Source organism: Sorex araneus, chromosome X (assembly GCF_027595985.1).
Source record: "Sorex araneus isolate mSorAra2 chromosome X, mSorAra2.pri, whole genome shotgun sequence".
Classification (NCBI taxonomy): Eukaryota; Metazoa; Chordata; class Mammalia; order Eulipotyphla; family Soricidae; genus Sorex; species Sorex araneus.
This window is the reverse complement of record NC_073313.1, coordinates 55,249,969-55,257,647: the sequence shown is the minus strand read 5'-3', so window position 1 is coordinate 55,257,647 and position 7,679 is coordinate 55,249,969. Positions and strand designations below refer to the sequence as shown.

Sequence of the window (7,679 nt, the reverse complement as noted above, 5' to 3'; positions counted from 1 at the left end):
AGAGAGTGAATGACAATGACTCCACGAATGCAGAGCAGTACCGAGAGGCTGTTCCACTCTGAAAAAGGGACTGGGCCCTGCTTCTGCGCACATCGGGAGTCACAAGCACGCAGCGCCCAGCACAAAGAAGGGGCCTGTGGGTCTCCCTGACAGCAAGGGGCACTCAGCGTGGGAGCCACTGCAGGGACCCGGGGCTTTGCATCCCCCCCCCCGCCCTCCCGCGCAGGGAGCAGCAGGGCGCGTCCCCCGGTCACCGGCGAGGGGCGCTCGGGAGGGGCGGCGCGGCCGCCGGCTGCACGCACGGAGGCTCTCGGGCGGGCCCACCACTCCCGCAGCCGCCACCGGGGCTCGGGTGACCCCGTGTGCGTGACCACCGCGTGCCGCCCCACGTTGTCCCCAGCCGCGCTGTCCTCGCCTCTTGCAGCCCGAGCGCCCCGGCCCCGGCCACACGGGCCCGCGCAGCTGGGGGCCGCCCCGGGCCGAGACCCTTTCCCGGATGTGGGGAGCGGGGCCGAGGCCGCGGGGCGCCGATTGGCCGCCGGGAGACGGCGGGGTAAGCGCATCCGGGGTGCGGGGTGGCCCCGGATGGACGCCGGGCCGGCCCCGCCCCTCCCTCCCGCAACCTCGACCTCGGCCGTCCGGGGCGGCCGCTGCCGCGCGCGGGCTCAGGCTGGGCCGTGCCTGCGGCCCCGCACCCGGCGTCCTCCCGCGGACACTCGGCGCCCCGGCCGCCCCGCGCGGGCAGCGTGAGGGGCTGTGAGCCGGCTGCGGGGCCCGCCCGACGCTGGACGCGCGGTCCCGACCGCCTCCACGTGATCCCGTCGGTGTCAGCGGTCCCCGGCCCAGAGGGACGGTGGCGCCGCCCCCGCAGCCTCCCGCTGCCCGCACCCACCGGCTCGGGAGAGGGGCTGGAGCAGGGCGCTGCCCCGGCCCGCGGCAACCCCCCAGGACCCTCGCAGCCTGCCTGTCGCTGGGTAACCGACTCAGGAGCGGTCGGGGACAGTGACAGCCCTGAGCCTGTGGGACTTGGCCGGTGAAGGGGTGTGTTCGCAGAGGGCGTTTGTCTCCGTGGGGTAAGATTCTTAGTGGCGTGTCCTGTGGACCTGCTTGTGCCTTTTCTAGTTGCGGGACTTCGTGCTGACTCTGCGCCAGTCTGTGCCCCGGGCCTGTTGCAATGTCTGAGTTGTTCGGGATTCCGGGACCCGATTGGGACTGTGGGAGTTGCTTGGGATGCAGTGGTGGGGCCATGTTTTGCCTGAGGGTGTGAAGGACCTGAAGAGATCGAGGTCTGGGTTCAGGGGCCAGAGACTGGGATTTTTCTGGGGACCTTTTGTTGATGGTGAGAGGCTGAGCAGTTTCTTGGACTTGGTCCTTGTGTGCTCTGGGAAGCGTCTGTTCTGGGAAGTGTCCTGAAGGTTGGGAGCGGGTGTCTAGTCTGCCAAGTGTCTGAGTCGTTTTCATTTGATTCGTCCAGGAAGACTTCGTTCTTGGGTGGTGCTTGGCAAGGGCCTGTGTGGGAAGAGTGAGCCCCAGCCCGGAGTCCTGGGCGAGGACTCTTGTGAATCTCTTTAGACTGTGTTCGGTGAGCCGGCGGGGGTCAATGTGTCAGGACTGCAATCTCTTCCATTTGGGGCGGGAGGTCTCTGTCCTGGGAGTAAGGGTGCAGGCAGACTGCAAGTGCACACCCCCAAGTCCAGATGAGGCTTGACCGGACAAGCCACATGTTTCTGGTGGCCAAGTGTTTCAAAATCTGGAAAGTTGGGCCAGTGTTTGTCTCCGCTGTGCATCGTACCATTATTGTCAAGGGTCTGCACCCAGCAGTTCAGCATCAAGAGTCTTGAAAGCATCTGTCAGGGAAAGAGCCTGATTTCATTTGGTGTGGCCACTAAATAGGTATCTAGTGCATCCAAGGGGGACATAGCGCCCCATTGAAAGATATGTGGACAGGGGGAAAAGGGTTTTTCTTTTCCCCTTCAGGTTTATTTTGGGGGATGTTGTCACAAGTTGATCTTGTAGCAACTTGCCTTCAAGTTGATCAGGAATGTCTCCCTGAAAAAGGTGATCGCTTCACAGAGACCAGGAAGAAGGGAGAAAGCCGCCATAGGGAAAAACGTTTGGTGAGCCACCTGAGGGAAAAACGTTTGGTGAGCCACCTGAGGGAAAAACGTTTGGTGAGTTCTAAAGCTGGAGGCATCACGATGCTGCTGAAACTCTCATCACTTCCTACAGCACATAGTGCTCATTGAAGTGTGGTGTGCAGTCTCTGTTGTGTCTGCAACCTGGGAGGGTGGTGGGGCCAGCCCCAGTTCACATGTACAGCAGCAGGTGAGCGGCTCACCCCCAAAGTTGCTAACCTGAATTGCTACTCCATCCTGGAGATGGGGACTGAGAGTCAGAGATGCAAGGAGGATATATCCACACTAAGCATCAGCCAGGGAGCCAGATTCAGGAATCCAGCCCTGGAAACGTGTGTGCTCTTGGTGGATGGCAAGGCCACAGAGCTAAGAAGAGATGGGGCAGAAGAGCAGGAAGGGTGTCGGACCTTGAGAAAAAGATTTGGCGTCATAATATTGCCTATGTTCCGCCCACTTCACCTTGCCTAATTGATCCTGTTACGAGCTAGCCCCTATCCCCTTTCCTGCCCTGTCTTCCCTGTCCTTCTGTTTTGTGCCTTTGCTTTTCCCCAGATGGATTTCCCCGTGGCATATCAAGGAAAGTGTGTTGTGTAGGGCTCTTCAACTTGCAGGACAGCCCAGGCACAAGCATATGGCGCAGCAGCAGTGGGTGACAGAGTTCAAGGGCTTTTGTCCCAGTGGTTTGGTGAGGCGCGGGGGTTGGGGAGGGAAGGGGAGGCTAACTGGATCAAGGTTTCTAGGTGGAGGATTGAGTAGGTGTGGAGGCCAAGAGCAGGAGATGGTTCAATAGAGCATGTGGGAAAGGCTTCTGCGTTCCAAACGTTTGTCTCATATGGTAGGGTTCATCAACTGAGTAAATGGTTAGACTCAAGAGTCCATTCCATCATGTTTGGAAAAGGGAGTTTCAGGTACAGAAGAGGAGAGAACCAGAAAAACATCCAATGAGTAAAACTAGAACTGTAGGTCTCCTTAAGAATTATGGTTTTAAACATGTTCGTTTATATATATGGAAAGACTGATAGATGTCAAGGTAACTCTGTATATGTGTGTTTAGTCCAAACATGTATTTCAAAGTTCCTGGAAATAGCAATATGATGATAGTCATAAGTACACCAAACCCCAAGATTTTGGCTTCTGAATATTGTTCTACAGTAAATGATTTGGTTCCAGGGTCCAGGAAGAATGGCTGATGGAGCTTGGCTCAAAGAGTGGCCTCAGTAATCAGGGTAAGTTGAAGGGTTGGTGGGGAGAAGGATGTCAGAAGGACACAGGAAATAGCTTGAAGGTACTCCTTGTGGATAATTGGGGGACAGTTTTGTTTTTTTCTGCTTTATTGAGTTGTGATTGAATTAGAGTATGTGTAAGTTTTCAAAATAATTTTTATAAAAGTACTGTGATTTGCAAAATTGATACTTTAGTTTTAGTCATAATATTTTAGTTTTAGTCATATAATATTTTAACAGCAATCTGACCACCAGAATATGTCAGTTTAATCTGTTCAATGAAGCAACTTTATAAAGGTTTATGTTGTGACGTAGTCAATAACCAATAAGGTTATCCCCACAACATCTCTCTGTCCTTCCATTTATTTTCTGGAAAATATGACTACCAAACTTATGTGAAAATGGAAAGAAACAGGTCAAATCGTTTTTAAAAACAACAATATTGAAGAGGTAAAACTGCATTTTAGGATATGTCAAGCAGTTATAGTGGAAACAGGGAAAGAATCTAATTGTGGATTGAGGATTAATAAATAAGGAAAATGTAACATGTAAGATGGATTTATGCTGTGTGGACACACACAAGTAAATATGATTTAGATATAAAATGCTATTTGTGCCAAAATATACATTATGAAAGTGGAGTGTGTTAGTAACCTTATTGGACGTGTGTATTTGTGTGTATTCCTAGAATTGAACACTGAACTTATTAACCAGTCCCTTGTTATTAATTGATCAATCTCTGTATACAATGGTATCTCTATTTAGGTTTTTCATTTATTTTCTCAGCTTCTTAAAGTTTTTAGTGTAAAGATCCTTTTTATATTTGAAATATTATGTGTGAATGGTTCCTTTACAGATATATAATTGTTCACTGCTAGTATATAGAAAAAAGTACATCAGTTTTTGTATCTGTTGGGCTTGAATTCAGTAACGTCACTTAATTCATTTATTACTTATTATAGAGATCTTTATTCTATTTTTAGCGTTTTAAAATTTATTTTTATTAAAACAATGTGTTTTATAAGGTTATTAATTAGTTTTTTTCTGGCATAGAATGTTCCAATACCAGTTCCACCACCATTAGGACTGTCACTCCACCAGTGACCCCAAACCTACCTCTTAACAGGCACATAAAAATTTTTTTATATTTCTTACTCTAAGAAAATGAAATTATCAGAAAATAAATCAATAAGTCAATTTGTAACAATTGAATACTATATAATTTTAACCTATGTAAATAAATTAAAATTATCCAGCAGTATAGTATAATGCCTAATCTCATTTACACAACTAAGTTTTCAACTCTGGTATCTAAAATATATTACATCAACTTTCGTTTTGGATTTGGGTCTCATGGTAATAATTTTGTCTTTCCTGTCATAATTAAACTTTTAAAAAAATCTTCACTAATATATTTTAGAGTTTACATAAAATACATATAGCTTACAACTGTGTAATTTAGTAAGAATGAAGAGAAAAAAATTAAAATCTAAAGGCCTGCGAAAGTAGTGTTTTATCCTATGAAAGGGAATATTGATTTTGTATTAGAAAATATTTTATTTTTAGACAGTGTAAACAAAATATTGGAATAAAAATCTCTATGGATGTAAAAAATGTCTGATAAAAACATAGAACATTCAATATAAATGAGACATGAATTTATTATTGAAAATGTATAAAATCCCTTAGCAAGCTAGAAATATGCATTCCGTAATCTAGTAAAGGGGCACATAAGCACCATGAGCAAGTGCCATACTCAATGACACATACTGAGAAGTTTGTCCTGTCTTTTAAAGAAACTCCATTATGACTAGAGAGCTAGTACAACAGGTAGGACTCTTGCTTGCACCTGCTGACCTGAGTTTGATCCTCAGCATCCCATATGGTCCCCTGAACACTTCCAAGAGTAATTCCTGAGTGCAGAGGCAGGATTTACCCCTGAGCACTGCTGGGTGAGGCCTAAAAACAGAAACAAAAGTCAAAAGAAGGAAGGGAAAGGAGGAGGAGGATGAAGAGGAAGGAAGGAAGGAAGGAAGGAAGGAAGGAAGGAAGGAAGGAAGGAAGGAAGGAAGGAAGGAAGGAAAGAAGGAAGGAAGGAAGGAAGGAAGGAAGGAAGGAAGGAAGGAAGGAAGGAAGGAAAGAAAGAAGGAAGGAAGGAAAGAAGGAAGGAAGGGGGAATAGGACGAGGAACAAGAAGGAAGAAAGAGGAGAAAGAGGGAAAGAGTGGGAGAAGGAAAAGAAAGAAGGAGAAGGAAAGAGGAGGTGGAAGAAGAGGAGTAGGAAGAAGGGAGAAAGAGAAGGAGCAGATCCTTTAAAGCTACTTGTCAAACTGGTTTCAGGGCTATGAATTCCCTAAGCTGTTGCCTATTCCTCAAACTTGATATCATTCCTTCAGATCTGAATGATAACGTAGCTGGATAGAGAATTTTTGGTGAGGTGTTTATTTTGTTCAATTATATCCCTCCATTCTCTTCTGGGTCATAGAGTCTTATTGATAGATATGCTGTGAAACTTATGTGATCTCCTTTGTACGCAAATTCCTTTTTGCTTTTACTACTTCCAATATTCTGTCCCTATCTTTATAATTTGTCATTTTGTGTACACAGTGTCTTGGCATTTTCCTACTTGTCTTGGATTTCAATGCCTATAATCCTCAAGTAGGAAATTCCTCTCTGATTTCTTTAAATGTTGTTTCTTAAAATTTCCTTTCTATTCTTCAGAGACTGATAATTCTTATATTGTTACTCCTGAACTCATCCCATTGTTATCTAGTATGCCATTTATTTCTTTGGGGAAGGGGCCACAACCAGCGATGCTCAGTGCTTACTCCTAGCAGTGCTTGGGACCATACAGAATGGCAAAGATTGAACCTGAGTCGGCCATATGCAAGGCAAACACCCTACCCACTGTACTATCTCTCCAGCCTGCTGTTCATATCTTTTCAGACTATTTTCCACCTCCTATTGTTTCTTTTTTATAAGTCACCATGAAATTACAAATTATTCATGATTGATTTTCAGGCATACATTGTTTCAACACCAATCCCTTCACCAGAGCCCACTTCCCTCCACCAATTTTCTGCCTCCCCCACTTTGTCTCCCAACTACCAGTCTGCATCTATGAAGGCCACTTTAAAATTATATATATATATGTATATATATATATGTTTTTGCATTGTACTGTTGACAATTGGATTTCATACATAATATTTCATCACCTTTTCAGCACCACCTCCTTCTCAAGTTTGAAAGAATGTAGGCATTTAAAAAAATTCCCAGTCAAAAACACAATGATCGTATACTTCAGGGTGTGTGTAAGGGTATTCCACCCTCTTCCACTGGTCTGCAGCTCTGCCTTTGTTCCAGTACCATGCTGTTTTAATTATAACTGCTTTGTAGTAGAGTTTAAGGTCGGGGAAGGTGATGTCTCCCATCTTCTTTTTCCCAAGAAGCTTTTTTTTTTTTACAAGCTTTAGCTGTTTGTGAGGTTTTGTTGTTCCATATGAATTTCAGGAGTGTTTGATCCATTTCTTTGAAGAATGTCATGGGTATCCTTATAAGGATCGCGTGAATCTGTGTAATGCTTTGGGGAGTATTGCCATTTTGACAATGTTTTCTTCCAATACATGAATAAATAGGGATGTTTCCATTTTCTCATGTCCTCTTTTATCTCGTAAAGTAGCGTTTTGTAATTTTCATTTTACACGTCCTTTACCTCCTTAGTTAAGCTGATTCTGAGGTACTTGATTTTCTGAGGCATGATTGTGAATGGGATTGCTTTTTTCATGTCACTTTCTTCTCTCTCATTATTTGCATATAGGAAAGCCATGGAATTGTGGGTATTGATTTTATAGCCTGCGACTTTACTATACAAGTCTATTGTTTCTAGGAGTTTCTTGAAAGAGGCTTTAGAGTTCTCTAAACATAGTATCATATCATCTGCGAATAGTGAGAGTTTGATTTCTTCCTTTCCTATCTGGATGCCCTTAATCATCTAATCTTTGATAAGGGAACAAGAAATGTGAAGTGTAGCAAGGAAAGCCTCTTTAACAAATGGTGCTGGAAAACTGGACAGCTACATGCAAAAAAAAAAAATGGGCACAGACCTCTACATAACACCATGCACATAGTCAGATCAAAATGGATTAAAGACCTCAACATCAGACCAGAGTCTATCAGGTACATTGAAGACATGGTTGGCAAAACCCTCCATGACATTGAAGCTAAATATATCTTTAAAGAGGACATTTCATGACTTTCCGTCCCAGATGAAACCCCGAGCGGCCTAACGCCTCCTCAGCTTCTGAACGACCATGATCCCG

General features: G+C 45.4%; 1 protein-coding gene across 6 annotated transcripts in view; it reads left to right on the top strand.

The window, feature by feature from the left end:
* The first annotated feature begins 254 nt into the window (after positions 1-254).
* Positions 255-7,679, top strand: part of LOC101539144 (protein FAM156A/FAM156B) — a 67,453-nt gene continuing 60,028 nt past the window's right edge. The window contains exon 1 of one of the 6 annotated variants that reach the window (XM_055120456.1): positions 255-553. The gene's annotated coding sequence lies outside the window, so the exon portion shown is untranslated. Of the gene's footprint in view, positions 554-575; positions 1,074-3,304; positions 3,362-7,679 lie in introns of those variants that run through there. The other 5 variants (XM_055120458.1, XM_055120455.1, XM_055120454.1 and 2 more) reach the window with 5 other exon arrangements.